At 41.2% G+C, this 18,992-nt stretch overlaps 1 long non-coding RNA gene across 1 annotated transcript; it reads left to right on the forward strand.

Moving 5' to 3' along the window:
* Nucleotides 1-16,123: 16,123 nt before the first annotated feature.
* On the forward strand, nucleotides 16,124-17,835 carry LOC143103123 (uncharacterized). Its single transcript, XR_012982727.1, has 3 exons — nucleotides 16,124-16,383; nucleotides 17,538-17,620; nucleotides 17,745-17,835. It is a non-coding gene; the product is annotated as an uncharacterized LOC143103123 (long non-coding RNA).
* The last annotated feature ends 1,157 nt before the right edge of the window (nucleotides 17,836-18,992 follow it).

Raw genomic sequence — 18,992 nt, forward strand, 5'->3', positions numbered from 1 at the left:
ACGTGGTGATCACTGAGGAGCCACCCTTCTTGCAGTATTTATTTCAGTACAGGTAAATGTCTTTGCAGCAGTTATCATACTTATGGTACCCTAAGCACTCTCTGCAAGCACAGCTCTGCATGCACAGCTTCAATCCTTTAAACCTTTTGCAGTCTTAGTCTTTGGGCTTCTCATCTCCATAGATAATGCATCCTTCATTGGCATCCCCTTTCTTTATAGTTTTAGTTTATGCATATTTTGACTTTTCAGACTTGTCAATGATGATCCATAGGTGCTCCAGCCTCTCAAAGATCTCCTGTTTTTTCATGAATGTGAGAAGCATGTAAAAATAGTTGAGTTGTGTGATCCAATTACTGGGCTACACCATTAACACAAACCAGACATTCTTCACAAACTCAAAAAGTTTGCTCGTTTTGGATTATACCACCAATGGATTTTTAATTGCACAGGTACTTCTTAAATCTGTAAGATCAGCAAGAGCCTTGTTGATTAAGTCTGCTACTTTCCTTGGCTGATTTACTCTGACAGGTGGGATTTTCTCCAATTCTTCAGCAATTCCTAAATAAATGGTTTACTTATTACCATACCTGTTTGCCAGCACTCTAAGGATGTCATCAGCTGTACAATTAGTTGACAGTCTAAGGTCTTTAGCAATCATCTCATCCACGCTGTCAAGAAGCTGGATCTTTTTGACCTCTCTGGTGAGCCGGTTGGCTGCTTTTGAAGGCTTTCCCAGTCTGTCCTCCAGCAATGGAAATCTCTTTTACTGTGCCACTAAATGTCAACAGTATAATTGGCTTAATTTTTACTGTTATCTGTCCAGTCGTACCTGGTTTCACACTTCACACAGGCTTTTCTCATCTCAAGGTCATTGTAGGCTACTTTTAGGTCCTTGCTTGGCTGAGAGCCCTTTTGAAGATTCCTTGATTCATTTTGGAGGATTCCTTGATTAGTTCCACCACTACTGTTAGATGGACTTTGTAGCCTTCACAATTGATGCTTTCCATAGGTATTGTGTATGCATGTCTACAGGCCTTTTCTGCTCAAAAACAGCCTCTAGCACTTCTTGCCCATACCTGGTCCAAAGGTTTGTGTGAACAATAGTTTTTACCTCCTCAAAGTTTTGGTCACAGTCGCTGGATGCCTTCTGATCTGCTCCTTATGAAGCCTCTTCACCATCTTCTGCCTTGGCTTCGAGATCTGCCAATAGCCCAGCCCTGAAATCATCACTTCCTTCAATGATTCGCCTTACATTGGCAGAGAGCTTTGCAAATTCATCTTTGAGCTCCAACTCAGTTAAAGGGATATTCCACCATTTGGGGAATTACACTAATTTTCCAGCTCCCCTTGAGTTAAACAATTGATTTTTACCTTTCTCCAGTTCATCCAGCCATTCTCTGAGTCTGGCGGTACCACTTTTAGCACCAGCCTGAAACCACTTGCTTTCCATCTGAGGTAGTTAGCCCGCTTGAGGAAGCACCTCTTTGAAGCAACTGTCCTTTCTTTCTTTAACTGATCCAATGTTTTGCCATTTTGATCTGTGAGATTTCTTATCTTTCAGTTTATCTACAGTATTTGTCGACAGACAAACTAATCTAATTCCTGGTGCCTCAGGAATGATCTTGCTGTTCAGCAACTCTCCTCTGCAACAAGTCCCTGAACTTAACGAAGCAGTCCATATTCCTATTCTGATGCAAATTTATTTGTTGCTTTTTGGTCATTTATTGACACAGCAATGGTTTTCAACTGTCAAGTTATCAGGAGTTTTACTTGACTTCTGTCCAAACTTGAAAAAAGGCTTTGGCCAACTACAGGGTTCAATGAATCAACTCAAACAATCATCATCTTTTTGTTTTACTGAAGATCATTTGTATTTTCAAGTTAGTTTAGTTTAGGTTCAAACCATTTACAAAACAAAGATAAAATAACAACACAAAATACAGCAATTACCTCCAATTTTGTTAACATCTGCAGCACATACAGTTATTTTTCCAACTTAATTTAAATAACACAGCAGCAGAAGCTACTTAGCTACTCGCATGCTGTTGCATGAGCTAATCAGCATATAAGCTTACATACAGCGCATGTCATGAGTGCTTATCTACTGTAGATAAGCTTGACATAATTGTCATTCCTAGCCAACAAAATATTAATTGATAACAGAAAACCATTTGCCCACCAGACACATCCCTGGATATGGCCAGTAAATCAAACTGTCCCCAATTTGCATCCAACTTGGACAGCATGGGCCCTCACACAACATGTGCTTGCAGTTCAATCAGCTCTTTAGTGTCTCTGCCTCCTTTTCTTGATTGGTGTAAGAACTGTAAAGTCTCCACTTCCTTTTTCACAATAAGAGCGGCTTTTCATTTTAAAGCAAAAGCCTATGGAGTTAGTCCAGTGGACAGAAAGGTGAACCCGGAAATGTTGAGTAAAAGTTTTATGATGAAAATATATAGTATGGGTTCCCAGCATGCAGAAACTGCCGGATGCTAATTTGCATATGTTGGGCAATTTGTGTAATTGAGCTAATTAGCATAAATTAGCATAATCACCTATATTGATCATATTATAAGAGCTGCTTGGCCAAAATGGACCATGTTAGTATGTTTTTAGGGGTTACTGGAGATGCTGAGTCCATATCTGACATTTTCAAGATTCAAAATCACTATTTAAACTTGGTTTGGTCACGTTTTTACTCTCATTAAGCTGATTTTGCTGAGTTTTTGGGGGCGATTTAGACGGATTTTTGGAGGATAAAAATGTTCAGTGTTTAGGAATAATTTGGATCCTCAAGTTTGAAGTCTGAATTCCACAATCATTTTGGAAATAGCTATTCACTGGCCCTCTGCTGTGACTCACAATTGAGTAACAAAGGGAAGAACTAGCCTCTACTACTCCTCACTGTCCTCATCCGTTGTTCTGTCGCCATCTTCTCCAGACTCTTCATCCCTGTCCTTCTGCTATTTTTGCTGTGTAAATATATTGCCACATGTAACATCACTGCCTTTGCAGAAACAATAATTAGTATTATAGTATTATTAACGGGCCAGCTGCACAGCTGCACTTTCCAGATACATATACACAGTTTTAACCCAGCTTTGCAGTTACAGCTGATAACATCTAACAAATCAGGAGGAGCAACAGGACTTGAATCGAGGGTGGGCAAGTTCCTCTCCTTTCTTCAAACCTGTCTTCTAACTCCCTCCAAACGCGGTTATATCCACAGCCGGTGGATCAGGACGGTCTGCTGCTTTCCAAAGCAGCACCTGTAGATGGGCACGTTTTCCATGGAGGAGCAAGTTGCGTTCTTCAGTGCTGGAGGAGCCGGGAGTGCCAGGGATGAATTACTGCACGGGCCTACCGGGCCCGGCCCAGGGGCCCAAGGGGTCAGGGGGCCCTGAAGCCCAAGCCTTTGCATGAAATCATTGCCTCAATATCAACACATCAGAATGTAGGCTATGAATCTGATTGAATTTAGTATTGGCCATCCCCAAAATGCACCAGAATACAGGAAATCACATCAAACAAATTAAAATATTTCTGAGGAAGGACCTCCAAACCCCCCTTCCACATATGCGACAATTAACGGGGGGCCCTTAATACATCTGGGCCCAGGGGCCCGAAAGTTCATAATCCGTCCATGCTCACCGCTAGGTGGAGGCCCAAGCAAAAGGATCCGAAGAGAACCCTTGTAAGGGGTACTAAAAAGCTTACAGAGGCCTTCAGTAGAAGCCGCAGGAGGAGACCAGCCGTCGCCTGAGCTACGGGAGAAATGCTTGCCTGAAGAGGGTTTTGATGCAGTGGCCACGGCGGAGAAGGACTTCACGCTACTAGGAGAGCGGTCTGAGGAAGCGGCCTTGGAAAATAAGGTAGTGACGCTGGCCTGGGCACTGACTTCACCGAGAGAAGACCTTGAGCCCCTGCCTCCGCCGGACAGCTTTAGGCTGGAGTTGGCGGTGGCCCTGGCTGCGGAGCAGAGCAGAGGGGGAGTGGCAAGGAGGTGGTGCCTTGAGGACGGACGGTTGGCGGAGCCTTTTCGAGTTGGCCTGTTCGCCGGTGCTCTTTAGAAAAATAAGGGGGGGAAAAGTTTGTTGTGTGAAATCCGATGGCACGAGCCACAGAGAAGGTCTAGGCCTTGGCGCGATCGTGGCGGTGTGGAGTGGCCGGAACAGCGGAGGATAGCTCTGCGACAAGGCAGCAGAGGAGGGACGCCAACGTCGGTAGCTGTAGCTGTGTGCAGCGTGGTCCGGCTGTGATGGAACTGGAGTCTGCTACCCCGACTGGTGAGACGACGGAGTGGAGCATCGGAGGTGCAGTGCCAGTTACGGTGCTCAGCTCCGGGGAGTCTGTGGCAGTGGAGGCTAGGCACCGCCAGGTGTTGGAGGAATGTTGCAGTGGTGCACACTGCGAAAGTGCGACCTGAGGGCGTTCTCTGAAGGGAGCTGGGGACGAGAGGCGACAGACCAGGTGACTGCTAGCACGCCCCACATTGGGCCGCTGGTGGTTGTGGTTCCCCAGGGTGAGTAGGGCTCTTGCGGTGTGTGCACCCCACCTGCTGTGTGGCAGTGCCAGAGACTAATTGCTGGACTGAATGTGGGAACGCCCGCGCCGAGGATGGCAATGGCTTGTTGGGGGAGCTGTGCAATGCCAGCGTGCTGGACTGTGCTTGAGATTCCCATGATGTTTCGCGCTGGGGATTCTGGGAGAACTGAATGATCATCTCAATACCAACGTTCCCAAAAGGCTTGTCCCAAGGAGAACAGTATTACCTTAAACACACATGAGGAAACTGAACAGTCCAATCAGTAGACTAGGATAAGCTAGCCAACTATGCTACTTTGTTTACAATATTTCCAGGCTTCAACCAGACAGCTGAATGTGGTAGAGTTGTAATAGAAATAGTAGGCCTAAGCTATAGGCTAATCTGCATAAAGTGTGCTGTCATAAATATCAGACATTCAGTATTCTCTCTTTTTATATCAAGATATAAAATAATACAGATATATTACATTGTAATCCTCTGGTATTCTAAGGTAGGCTATTGAAATCTCTAGCCCCCCCATCCAAAAAAAGAAAAATCGAGGTTCGTATCAAACCATGGGTCAAAAATCGTGATACGAATCGAATTGTTAGGTTGGTGTATCGTTACAGCCCTACTGTATATCGCTACAGCCCTATCCTCCAAAAATCTGTCTAAATTGTACCAAAAAACTCAGTGTGACCAAACTAAGTTTAAATAGTGATTTTGAATCTTGAAAATGTCAGATATGGACTCAGCATCTCCAGTAACCCCTAAAAACATACTAACATTGTCCATTTTGGCCAAGCAGCTCTTATAATATGATCAATATAGGCTATTATGCTAATTTATGCTAATTAGCTCAATTACACAAATTGCCCAACATATGCAAATTAGCATCCGGCAGTTTCTGCATGCTGGGAACCCATACTATATATTTCCATCATAAAACTTTGGTGTACTCAACATTTCTGGGTCCACAATGGGGCTCTATGGGCTGTCCACCGGACTAAGTCTGGCAGCACACTCATAGACAATCTGTCATATGTACACACACATGGGCCCTAGATGTAGCAGCCAATATAATTACTGCTGTCAATGGCAACGGGTTTTGTGCTACTGATACGTCTTTCATATCACTACGCAAGGACTGGAACATTCAAAAGTGAAAGCAGACGGTTGATCAGCTGTGTTCTAAAGAATGTTTGATTCAAGTTCAGCGTGTGTTGATGCGAACTATTTGTTTCTCAGCAAATGCCACGATGAACGGTAACAAATAGGCTAGGCTATGTAGGCTAAAGTCATATCGTGGGGAGTTTATTATTTCATTTTGGCAAGTAGCCGTGTAATAAGCGGGTTAATGTATGGAACGCCGGTCATTATTGGCCGCTGCGCGTCGGGGTCCGGTTCGGGGTTCGCCCTGTCGGGACTTATTTTCCCAATAATGACCGGCGTTCTATACATTATCCCTTACATAATGTAATAATGGTCAATAACATAATTATGACCGCCGCTAGCGAAGCGGTCATATAGGGATTGTCAAAGTTTTTTTTTTTTTTTTTTTTTCCCCGTCATCTACTTCCTGAAATTTTGGTCAACGATACCCGGGGCACCGAAACACCGGGGCACATGAAATTTGGTGGGTATGTAGCCCCACTAGACTTTTACGGAAAAATTTTGTTTGGTCCCCGGGGGCCACTCCCCCTCCGCGCTGGGCCCCCCGAAACCCAAAAAATGCAGTTTTTCCTAAATAACTACCTGTTTTTCCCCGTCATCTACTTCCTGAAATTTTGGTCAACGATACCCGGGGCACCGAAACACCGGGGCACATGAAATTTGGTGGGTATGTAGCCCCACTAGACTTTTACGGAAAAATTTCGTTTGGTCCCCGGGGGCCACTCCCCCTCCGCGCTGGGCCCCCCGAAACCCAAAAAATGCAGTTTTTCCTAAATAACTACCTGAACCGTGGCACCGAGGATGAAGAAATTTTTATGGTATGTTGGTCTCAAGGGCCCACATCAACCTAGCCCATAATCACTCATTTGTGATTTGCACCCCCCCGGTAAAAAATGAAAATGCAATATCATTCTGCTTTAATCGCCCCTCTCTTCAGTAGGGGTGTAACGGTACACAGAAGTCACGGTTCGGTTCATACCTCGGTTCGGACATCACGGTTCGGTATGAGTTCGGTACAATGGAGGAAAAAGCAAAACAGAAATGCAGAAAGCATTTTTGTACATGTCTCAGGCTGTAGGCTACCACCTAGTGTCATACAGTCTCTTCCTTGAGCTATCTGCAACAGCCTGAAGTGTGTAAGATGTAGGCTAAACAGTACAATAAGTGCCCAGACTCCATCTGTAACTTGTAAACAAAATAAGACAATCAGCTATAAAACTGAAAATAGGCCTACAGCATCTCTTAATTCTGAAAGTGCAAATTACATAGAAAAATGATTTTTAAAAATCCACTTAAGCAAGACCTTAAACATCTGTGTTTAGTTGTATATGGAAGGGTCTACAATTTGCCTCAATATTTTTTTTATTGTGTGTAAAGTAATAATCTAGCCTACTAACTGTGAAAATATCACACTATTTTGCCTTTTTTTTAAAAAACGAAATGGCTCCTTTCATTTCATAAACAGACTACAACTAGAAGTCACGTGACTTTGCCCTTTGACGTTAACTCACCGTAGCATGGTTTGTTTATTAGCCTGGTTAGCGTTGTCACTTTATATTACTGTCTACGCACTTAACACTACCAGAACCTCATATGAGAAGTTACAAGTTACCCCAACATAAAGGTAATTACCACGCGATTTACATAGCTTTCTGTCATTACGAAATCATTTAATTTAAGCCATAGGTTTTGGTTTTGTATGTGTATCCAAAGGCTGCTGAAGCGCAGGGGAAGTTTTTTCCCCTCGTTTCAGTGATTGGTAGCCTACATCATCTGGGTGATGGCTTCGAATATGTGTAGCATTTTTTCCACTCACATACCCAACAACTGCTGAACAACGCCGACACACAGTTTCATCTTATCCACCACTCTTTCGCCTGTACTAACGTTACTGTAACTGAAGTTCTCAAACTTGCGATCTTAAAGAGACCAGCGGATCCTCTAACTCTTGTGGGTCTAGATGCTAACCTTAGTGCTGCTAATGACTGACGGACTCGACCGACGACCTGACAAAAAAAACATAGGCCAATCAGAGCTTCAGAGCTAAGGCGAGGCTACAGGTGTCGCTAAAGAACTCCCGTAACTCGCGCATGACATTAATTAATCCGCACACGAGTTTTATGTATTTTTATACCGTGTATTCTCCGTGTAAATTCATGCACCGAACCGTGACGCCCGTACCATTTCGGTTCAATACGAATACATGAACCGTTACACCCCTACTCTTCAGTAAAGACGTTCAGAACTGCACCAAATTTTATGTGTATGATTAACCTGACATTCTCTGGGGGTATGCCAAGTTTCGTAGAATTTCATCCATGGGGGGGGTCTAAAAAATTAAGTTATGTGTACATTTAGTGACTGTACACTCATTGGCCTGTAGAGGGTGGTGCACACATATACACATGCACACACACACACAGGCACCCACATACTATCGGTATTAGAACGGCCAATACATAATTACAAATTCAGTAGGATTAAAACAAAGCCAAAATAATATTTCTCATCATCATCATGGCTGCATTTCCAGTATTGGCGATAAGTAGTCATTTGTCCACTAGATGGCGCATCGTTGCAGTGAGACGTAATTTTGTTGGAAGTTATATTAATCTAAAGTGGGTTGGAAAGACACTACGCTTCCTACAAGGACAAGACTGTAGGCTACAGTAGTTTACCGCAGAGAACGTCTAAGGGTAGGATGATTTCTGCATGACATGTAATTCCCATTTCCTCTTGAAGCCGAAATAAATCTGAGAATGTTTATCGGACATGCTTGTTTTTTACTGCAGGTAGGCTACGTTAATCCTATCAATAGCAGAATGTAGGTAAAATAATGTTACACTGTAAAACCTAACAGTGTATCTTACTAGTCAAACTAAGTTAAGAGTAATCAAAAACAGCAGAAATTTGAAATGACTTAAAAGTATGTTTAACTCATTAGGGGACTGGTTGTGAGAATAACTTAAACAAATAAAGTTTACATTTTTGTTTCATTCAAATTTGAGTAGGAAACAATTGATTGAAATGAGTGAAGTTCTTCTGCCTACGCATACGTGATCCGTGCATCAACCAATCAGATTGCCTATGCCAAAGCTTTCAACAGGGAGAAATATTCCAACATGGCGGCCATCTTGAAAAACAACGGTAGATGATAATGTTCGTGTAGTATTTGAAGTTCGGCTTTTTACGATTAGACTTTATTTATGAGATGAGAAACCGCTATTGCATAGTCCATAAATCCTGTTATTATATTACAGTAAAGTCTGTAGGAGGCGAGTTTTACGACGTGTGTCCCAGCCGGTCCCAGCTCACTAATACCATTGTGTTGGCGTTCAGCTGTCAATCTAAAACGTTGTAGAGGTTTTGCACTGATTGGAGCTGGGCCGTACGGTGAAGAAGAGTCCCTCCCCATCCCCGTGAGATATCAACGTTGGTTCATCGCTGAAGATGCCAGAGACTGTCCTGTTCCCGTAAAGCAGGGGTCGGCAAATAGTGGCCCGCGGGCCAATTTTGGCCCGCCATCTATTCTATCTGGCCCGCGAGATGACGTTAATTTGCTGTTTAAATAATAAAAAAAAAAAAAATGAAATTTTTTTTAACCCCATGTTTTTAAAAAGAAAAAAAGGCCTACAGCAATCCCATCAATTTCAAAACATTTATTGAGGTATAGATGATAGTCCTACTAAAGTGACAAAACAACAGGTGGAACATCCTTGCAGTTATCCATGACGCACAGGTCGGAACGGTATTGGCACGCGAGTGCGCGTAATCTTGTGCAAAAAAAAAAAAAAAAGTGTCCTGTCTCCCTCTTCCAGTGGGCAAGGTCAAAAATAGCCTATGTTTCGTTAAATTAATAGGCTTGGCATTAATAAATGCAGGCAGGCTCAACACATACCTCTGCTTCCATTCTTCTTTGTAGGTCCTGCATTCTGAATCAATTTTTCTTTTCAAGGCTTTTGACAACGACATTTTGCATCGATAACTAGCATATAGCAATGTTCAGCTAATCATTTACACGTCATCCAAAAGAATAATATTTGTACACATTAGTTACGGCAAGTTGCTAGGCAAGTCGCCTGTTTCATGAGAGACGACAGGAGATGCAGCAGGCGGCATAAAAACAGCGCACATAAGCAAATAAACGTTTTTAATGGAATTAAATTAAATGCATTTTAAAAGTTAGATGATGTTTATTTTAATATAATATAATAATTCATAATTTAAATAGTAGGCCTATAACCCCCCCCCCCCCCCCCCCCCCATTACAAAAGCTATGGCCCGCGATGCCATTGTCTGAAAAAAAATTGGCCCGGGTCCAAACGTAATTGCCGACCCCTGCCGTAAAGGTATGTCGGTATGAAACTGAGAGAAAAACGATATTCATTACCTAGCCTCAACATGTGCTTGTGTTAATGGGTAAGCCACATAATGAGCCCATAGACATGCTAGAGAAATAATATATTATTATTAATAGATAATAGACATTATGTACTGTATATGGCTGTGCCTACCTTCTGCTAGTGCTTAGCTTAGTAGAAGCTAGATTGCTAACGTTAACATTAATATAGTCAAACACGACGGAAAACCCCCCCGCTGTTGAATAACAAAACATATAATAAGCAGGCGAACCTGTTAGAGTTCGAATTAAGCAATAAGCCCCCAGAGACCGTAGTTCACACTTATTTTGGAAAAGCGTGTTAACGTTAGGCACAGCGTGAAAGTGGAGGGAACAGAGAGGCTAACTTTTCCTTGTAGAAGCTAGCTTCTACTCGACACGTGTTGCTGGCAACCAGCACTCAACATGAACTTGAGCTAATGGGCAAGCCACATGTTGAGCCAACCTTCGGCTAGCGCTTAGCTTGGTAGATTGCGAACATTTATATAGTCAAACATTAGAACATTATACATTAGAACAATTACTAAATATTTTTTATTTTCACATTTGCCCTGTTTAGTGATGACAAGTAAGTGAAGAGCTGATGATCTGTTAGAATTATAGTCATGAATTATTGGAATTGTTGTCTAATCTGTTTGATGTTTGTTGTTTTTACACAGCTATACAAGGAGTTTCATCGCATCACCAACCAGAACCTGGCATTCTCGTTTTTTGGGTCGCTGGATAAACATACACCACGGCTGTTAAAGCAGAAACGGTCTCGCGGTTGCTGAACTTCTGTCTGACTACAGTATGGAGGTAAACATTATGCAAGGGTTGATGAATGGTAGGTTGTACTGTACTGTTATGCAGATACTTTTAATTAGCTATCTAACCTAAACATCTTCCTTTCTCTCCATCACTCGTACTCTATATATATCTGTGATACAGAAGCTTCTTTCTCCCCCTTCTGTTCTCTCTCCCATCTAGCTGCTATACATTTATCTATCCATCTAGTAGAAACATTTACATCTGTCTTTCTCCATCAGAAACGTCTTTCCTTCTTTCTCCTCTCTCCTATATCTATCTGTTCATCCATCTTAAACAGCATCTTCTTTTCTCTCCCATCACTAGCTCTCTCTATATGTCTATCTGATACAGAAACGTTGTTTTCCCTCTCATCCTCTCTCTTATGTCTCTTTCCCATACTTAATTGTAATTTATGGAATATGTATGCACTAATCTACACTGTTCTATTTTATGTACTACATACTGTGTGCAAATTCACAAAATAACCTTTCTGTCCAACAGGATAAAAATTATATTCAGGCAGCAAGAACAGCAGTACCATTCGGTTTGTCGCTCTACATGCGGGAAGATTCTTCCGAGATATTCAGAAGTTGCAAGGTATGGCCTATATCTCTCAGCTCTGATTTTACAAAGGCCTCAGACCTCACTTGCTTTCCACTAATTTTCACCTGTGCATTCCTTTCCTGCCACTCTCCCAAAACAACATAACACTCACACGTACAGTGTCTCATGTACACACATAAACTTACGGCTCCTACACACAGCTGCGTGCGTTGCGTTGTCGGAGACTCATCCCATTCACTTTATATGGGCTCCCGTCAGCCGAACTGAATTGTGGGTCCGTTGTGTCGCGTTTCTCCCGCCGCTCGCGTTGAGAAGTTCAGCTGTTGCTGCACCGGCCAATCAAGCCAATCGACTGACAGCACCAACCAATCAAATTACGAAATTACGGTTATACTTCAAGTCAATTGCATAGCTACCGTCGGGAACACCCGCTGGCATGCGTTGACGGAACGCAACTGTGTGTAGGAACCGTTAGACAGACACTACCTCCTCTCACATACAAATTCATTCTCACACACACACATTCACACTTCTTGAATAATAGTGTATTTGATAATTATGTACAACATGTGTATTTGCAACATTTTCAGGAAGAAGACTTTAATGAGAACCAAGGAGGAGCAGTCGCGCTGTTGGCAATCACAGATGAGGACACACCAGGTCTTGTTCCTTTCTGTGCTCAACAGGACATCATGCGCACACACACACAGGATTACATGCGTGTACACACACACAGGACATCATGCGCGCACGCACACACACACAGGATGACATGCGCGCGCGCACACACACACACACACACACAACCACAGGAGGACATGCGCGCACACACACACACAGGACATCATGCGCGCGCACACACATCATTCACACACACACAGGACATCATGCGCGCGCACACACACACACACGATGACATGCGCGCACACACACAGGACATCATGCGCGCACACACACAGGACATCATGCGCACACACAGGACATCATGCACGCGCACACACACAGGACATCATTCGCACGCGCACACACACAGGACATCATTCGCACGCACGCACACACACACTGGATGACATGCATGTACACACACACACAAACACACAGGACATCATGCACGCACACACACACACACATAATGACATGCGCACACACACAGGACATCATGCGCACACACACACACAGGACATCATGCACACGCACGCGCACACACACACAACATCATTCGCACGCACGCACGCACACACACACTGGATGACATGCATGTACACACACACACACAAACACACAGGACATCATGCACGCACACACACACACACACACACACAGGACGACATGCGTGTACACACACAGGACATCATGCGCACACACACTGGACATCATGCGCGCGCACACACACAGGACGACATCCGTGTACACACACATGCGCACACACACACACACACAGGACATCATGCGTGTGCACACACACTCTCATTCACTCACTCAAAGGAGGATGCAGACAAAGTTGCATTTCTTTTTTGCTCTGTTCACTTGTATCCCTACCTCATTCTGAGTAAAGAAACACTTTTACTAACAAACAACTTGTGATTTGTTTTTATTGAAAATGTAAAATGTTGTTAAATACAGAATCTGTCATCAACTGTGTTTTTGTATTGCAAATTATCCAAATAATAAATGGATTTAATATATTTCCGTCTCCTGATACATATTTTTTATGAGTTACAGTAAATTAAATGGTTTAAGGCAGGGGTCGGCAATTACGTTTGGACCCGGGTCAATTTTTTTTCAGACAATGGCATCGCGGGCCATAGCTTTTGTAATGGGGGGGGGGGGGGTTATAGGCCTACTATTTAAATTATGAATTATTATATTATATTAAAATAAACATCATCTAACTTTTAAAATGCATTTAATTTAATTCCATTAAAAACGTTTATTTGCTTATGTGCGCTGTTTTTATGCCGCCTGCTGCATCTCCTGTCGTCTCTCATGAAACAGGCGACTTGCCTAGCAACTTGCCGTAACTAATGTGTACAAATATTATTCTTTTGGATGACGTGTAAATGATTAGCTGAACATTGCTATATGCTAGTTATCGATGCAAAATGTCGTTGTCAAAAGCCTTGAAAAGAAAAATTGATTCAGAATGCAGGACCTACAAAGAAGAATGGAAGCAGAGGTATGTGTTGAGCCTGCCTGCATTTATTAATGCCAAGCCTATTAATTTAACGAAACATAGGCTATTTTTGACCTTGCCCACTGGAAGAGGGAGACAGGACACTTTTTTTTTTTTTTTTTGCACAAGATTACGCGCACTCGCGTGCCAATACCGTTCCGACCTGTGCGTCATGGATAACTGCAAGGATGTTCCACCTGTTGTTTTGTCACTTTAGTAGGACTATCATCTATACCTCAATAAATGTTTTGAAATTGATGGGATTGCTGTAGGCCTTTTTTTCTTTTTAAAAACATGGGGTTAAAAAAAATTTCATTTTTTTTTTTTTTATTATTTAAACAGCAAATTAACGTCATCTCGCGGGCCAGATAGAATAGATGGCGGGCCAAAATTGGCCCGCGGGCCACTATTTGCCGACCCCTGGTTTAAGGCAATCAGTTTTGTTAAATGGATTGAGTAGTACATTCACTCTATTGATATTAGCCACTGCTCAAACAGAAAAGGTAGTGTTCAGATAGTTAATTTCTGTCATTCTTATGTAATTCTTACTTGTCATAATTACTTAATTGAAATGAGTGGAAAGCAAATATTTCACTCGAGTTGAATTAGGTGAATAAAATTAGTATAGTTTACTTGACTCCTGTAAGTTATCCCAACACAAAATACACATGTACTCATAACTCAGATTAATGACTTATTTACACTTATTTTAAACGAGTTACCAAACTCAAATGGTTCAAGGCATCCGGTTTCCTCAAATAATTTGAGTTAAGTTAACTTCCTAGGTTTTACAGTGTACCGTTAGCATGGTTGAGTGATGGAGGCCAATTTGATTATTGATGTATTCGAGAAAACCATAAATGCCTTTATAGGCTACCAAGCAAATCGATAACAGCACTAATTGTATCTTTCGACTGTCATCTCATTTGCTTATGACCATAACCTAGGCTACTAACAGGAGCTAAGTGAGTTAGCCACAACACGTTCGCTACGTGATGGTTTTTTAATGGAAAATATATAGGCTACCTGAAAGATGTCTATGTCTATGATGCATCCTAAACAACGGGCTGGGACATTTCTGCTCAAGGTCTCAAAAAGCATCTCAGTCAACGTTCATTCCCAAACACCCATATAGGCTACTTCAATCCTCTATTTTCAAAGGTGATTCAAGTAAGGAAGAGCATGGCTCAAAGTAAAGTAACTGAAACTACATCAATTCGTCAAAGTGAATAATTTGTGTCAACTCGCCGCAATGTAGATTTATTAACGCACCCGTGATGATCTAGCCTGGTAAACCAGACCCTGGAATCTTTCAGATTAAGGGTCTGTGGCCGGTTGCACAAAGCACCTTAGGTTTTTTCCCTTAAGTATGACCCGTAAGACTTAATTTCTCCTCAGGTAAGGGATTTACTTAAGGGTGTTGCACAGAACACCTTAAAATGTTTCCTTAGTTAAGGAGAAACGTCAAGGGATTTACTGCACTGAAAGGGTTTTTCCGGCATGAAAATTCTATAGTTTCCACGGAGATTGTTCAACAGCTGTAGCCTACAGCTAACTTCCTTTGCCGCGATGCCGTTAGTTAACCCACCGAACACAGTGCAATCTTATCATTCATCTTACCTTAATAATATTAGCGGAAATTATCCAGGTAGCAAGTAAAACATGTTCATGTAAAACATGAACTGAACAATACTAGTTGGCAAGTTAGAAATGATCCTGACTGTCATCAGTGCACCAACGTTTTGCCTAGCGAACCGAACCGAAGCTCATAGGCTAAGACATCCACGTGAATTGTTAACGTTAGCCTACGTAAACCAAACAATAACAATACGGCATGTTTCTCTATTTGACAGAGGAAGCATATTAACAGAGAGGTTTTATTTTATCAAAAGTACTTAATAAACTTAATTTATCAGCATCAATTCAGTTAATAATATGGTTAAGGTAGAGTCAGATGTCCCTTAGGGTTTTCCCCTTAGTTAGACTACTAAGGTCTTTTGTGCAACAGTTTAAGGGATTTCTTACAAGATAAGGACAAACCCTTAAATACTAAGGGAAAATGTTGAGGAACCCTTAAGGAGAAAACTTAAGGGTGTTTGTGCAACCGTTTTTATTTTAAGGGACCCTTAAATCAGTTTTAAGGGAAAAACTTAAAGGAACACGCCACCCAATGTCAGTAGTAATATATGTTCTTACCTTAACTTTCACGAGTTGAGTCATACCTCTCCCGTGTCCGTACGTGCACTCAAACGCTCTGGTGCGCGGCTGGACTGTGTTAGCATGTTGCTATGCTAGCGGGCTTTGACGGCAACTAAGCGTAGAAGTAATCAAAAACATCCACGTTTTACCGACTTAAATACAGTTGCACGAGTAGTTGATAGAAATGCTACGGCCACGCAACATGAAACGTGGCGATTTTCCAAGCGAATAAACCGGAGAACTACAATGTGTGGCGCAATAGCACTTGGGAGTACTTCGACCTAGCGTAGTAGTACACTCTCAAAAATGATGTGTTAAATAATTACACATTTTTTGTGTTATCACAATTTTAACACAATTTGTGTTATTTTGTGTTGTTACTGTGTTATATTACTGGAATATACTGCCCAACACAAAATGTGTTAAATTATTGGCCAATCCCTGGTGTCCTGGATGAGCCGTTACCCTGAGAGGAGAGGTTCTTTTCTCAGCACTTCATTTTGGCGCACTGGAAGAAGTTGCAAGTGGCACATAGAGTGGAATTAAATGTCTGAATAAAAGGTAAGGTAGACCCATGTCTTCAGACGTATTTGTTATGTTTATTTTAAAGACTGTTGCAACTTGCAATATTGTAAAGGTTAAATGATAATAAAGTCCAGCATCGATTGTTAGCCAAGTAGCTAGCTAACGTTAGGTTATTGATTAGCAATCGTTATGCTAGTCCATGTTAAGTCAATCCTGACCTTACATTAACACACTCTGAAAAACACTGGCATACATGTAGAAACTAAAATATTCTAACGTTACGTCATCTCGTATTACTATGTGGGTAAATCCGCATTTTGGGTAGCTGCTAAAGTTTTAGCTATGGACAGCTAACGTTAGCAAGGTTTGTGGGAAATGGTATGACCTTGTAGTACTAACAAGGTATGAAATGCTAACGTTATGGCTCAGGATGTCAAAACTACAAACTACTATCTACGTTACAAATTACGATAAGTTACAACACTATCTAACTTACTATAACTACTATAAATCATGATAACCACCGTTATTTATTTAGCAGCTAATTCACTTTTACTTGCATAGATAACGGTGACCGTTTTATTCTGAACAATCGGTGGTTAACGTTACAAGCCATAATAGACATAAGGCCAGGTAACGTGAATGTAGTCGTTTTTGTTATAGGCCTATGCACTTATATCTCTTCTGCTCCACGACATAACATTAGAACATGTTCACAAATAGTCTAGCAAGTTAACGATGATGAATGAACTTAATGCATTTAGAAGCTACCACGCTGCCAAGGGAAAACACATTTGCATTCCGAACGCGACACTAACGTTAGTGAACACGGTTTGATGAAACGATATTGCGTGCAGTTAGTAGACCCAGTGTTGAACTAGCTTCTACATCTATGCACAATGTTATGATGATCTTTTATAGTTTATAGAGTGTGTAGTTTGCTTTTTTGGGGTGCAGGTTAAGCAATAATGTGACGCATAAATGAAACAGTAATCAATGCTGCCATTTTGATAATAACCTAAAGTAACATTTCGTTTCTGACCAGTTCGCTAACGTTAGTCACCCAGATTGTGTGTTCTTATTTTGGAAATGCTGAATGATTCAAAAAATAAACAGTATGGAAGTTGAAATAAGTTATGTGTTCACAATATGGTGTGAAATCAAATTTATAATAATCTATTTTGTTGCAGCTACAAGGTTGTGGATTGCTGCTAGACATCCAACGTTGGAGGTTTTTGCAGAGTTTACACGCTTTGTGGACATGCCATATATGGTGAGTGCATATTGTTTTGGGACAATGAAAATAATGAAAGTTGGATGAATTGTCTTTAATCCCTCTGATATCATTCTAATTATTCAAATGACTGTATTTTGTCCATTTATGTACTTTGACACAGAATTTGGAAAGATGTTTCCTGGAAAAGCTGCTGTTCATCCGAAAATGGGAGGGAATGTCCACAAGTGAACCTGCAGCTGCCTTGCCACCAGTTCCTGAGGATGATTGATGGTAGGAGGAATTATCTCTCTTAAGCTTTTGTGCTACAGTGAATGAATGCAATTGATTTTAACAAGAAAGTAAGAGTTTACTAAATTGTGTTTGTTTTTATAGTTTCATGTTACAGAGCTCTTCATAAGCTTGTCCATCTGCTGCCCCCCACTGCATCAGGCAGGGGCAAAGGGAACACCAAATGCAGTGTGAAGTCAGCTTCGGGCTACCTTTTGGATATAAAACCGGTAGGCCCCTCCTATAGTAAATGTTTCTTTTGTGTGCTTATAGTACGGAACGCCTATATTGTATGTTTTATGGTGCAATGTTATATCTGGTATAATGTAAAATGAGTATTGTCAATTTGTAAATTGCTTGAAACCCTGCATATGTCTAATGATTTGTTTATGTTCTTGTTCTTTCTTTAAAATAACAGACTGGAACCAGCATCTCCAGTGTGCTGAACAATCCTCCTGATAGATCAGTAGAACATCGCCAGCCCCACTTGGTGTGCATTGGAGATCCCTCCTCCTCCGCCCAATACATCATTGTTGCAGAAAACGACAAACTTGCCATTACTCTTAAGGAAAACGGTTTGAGAAGTTATGCACATTTCACCAGAAAGTGAAAATCAAAATGTTTTTCTTAAGGATACTTGTTACAAAGTTTTTCCATAACCATTTCCATGCAATTGCTGTCCAGAGAACAGAGGACTTTAAACTAATTAGTATAAGAGATTTAATTGATTTTAGACCAATACATTTGATATTTTTTAACAATGATATTTTTGTAAACCCTCGCTATGAACTTGTGTAATGTTTATGTGTACAATATTTGTAATAAATAATACATAATTTCACATTAGGCTGTCAGGAATTCATCTTTATTGCACACACTATTTGGTTTAAATAATTTCATAATTTTCTTATCTGCTAAGATCCATAAATATACTAAAAATATAAATAAAACGACAACATGCACTTCATTATGCTGTGATTTAATTGACATTGTTGTTTATTATTGCTATTATCCTTCTAATAGTCTGACCAACATCTTAATTTGCTCCCTGTTAAATTTAAGTATTATATTGTCTTGTATTTGTATGTGGCTTCGGAAAAAAGCATAACCATAACCAAATGAAAGTAACAATAACCAAATA

The sequence above is a fragment of the Alosa pseudoharengus genome, unplaced genomic scaffold (genome assembly GCF_046254945.1).
Source record: "Alosa pseudoharengus isolate Yale_2024_CS ecotype anadromous, Long Island Sound unplaced genomic scaffold, YU_APseudo_1.1 YU_APseudo_1.1_scf_4, whole genome shotgun sequence".
Lineage (NCBI taxonomy): Eukaryota > Metazoa > Chordata > Actinopteri > Clupeiformes > Clupeidae > Alosa > Alosa pseudoharengus.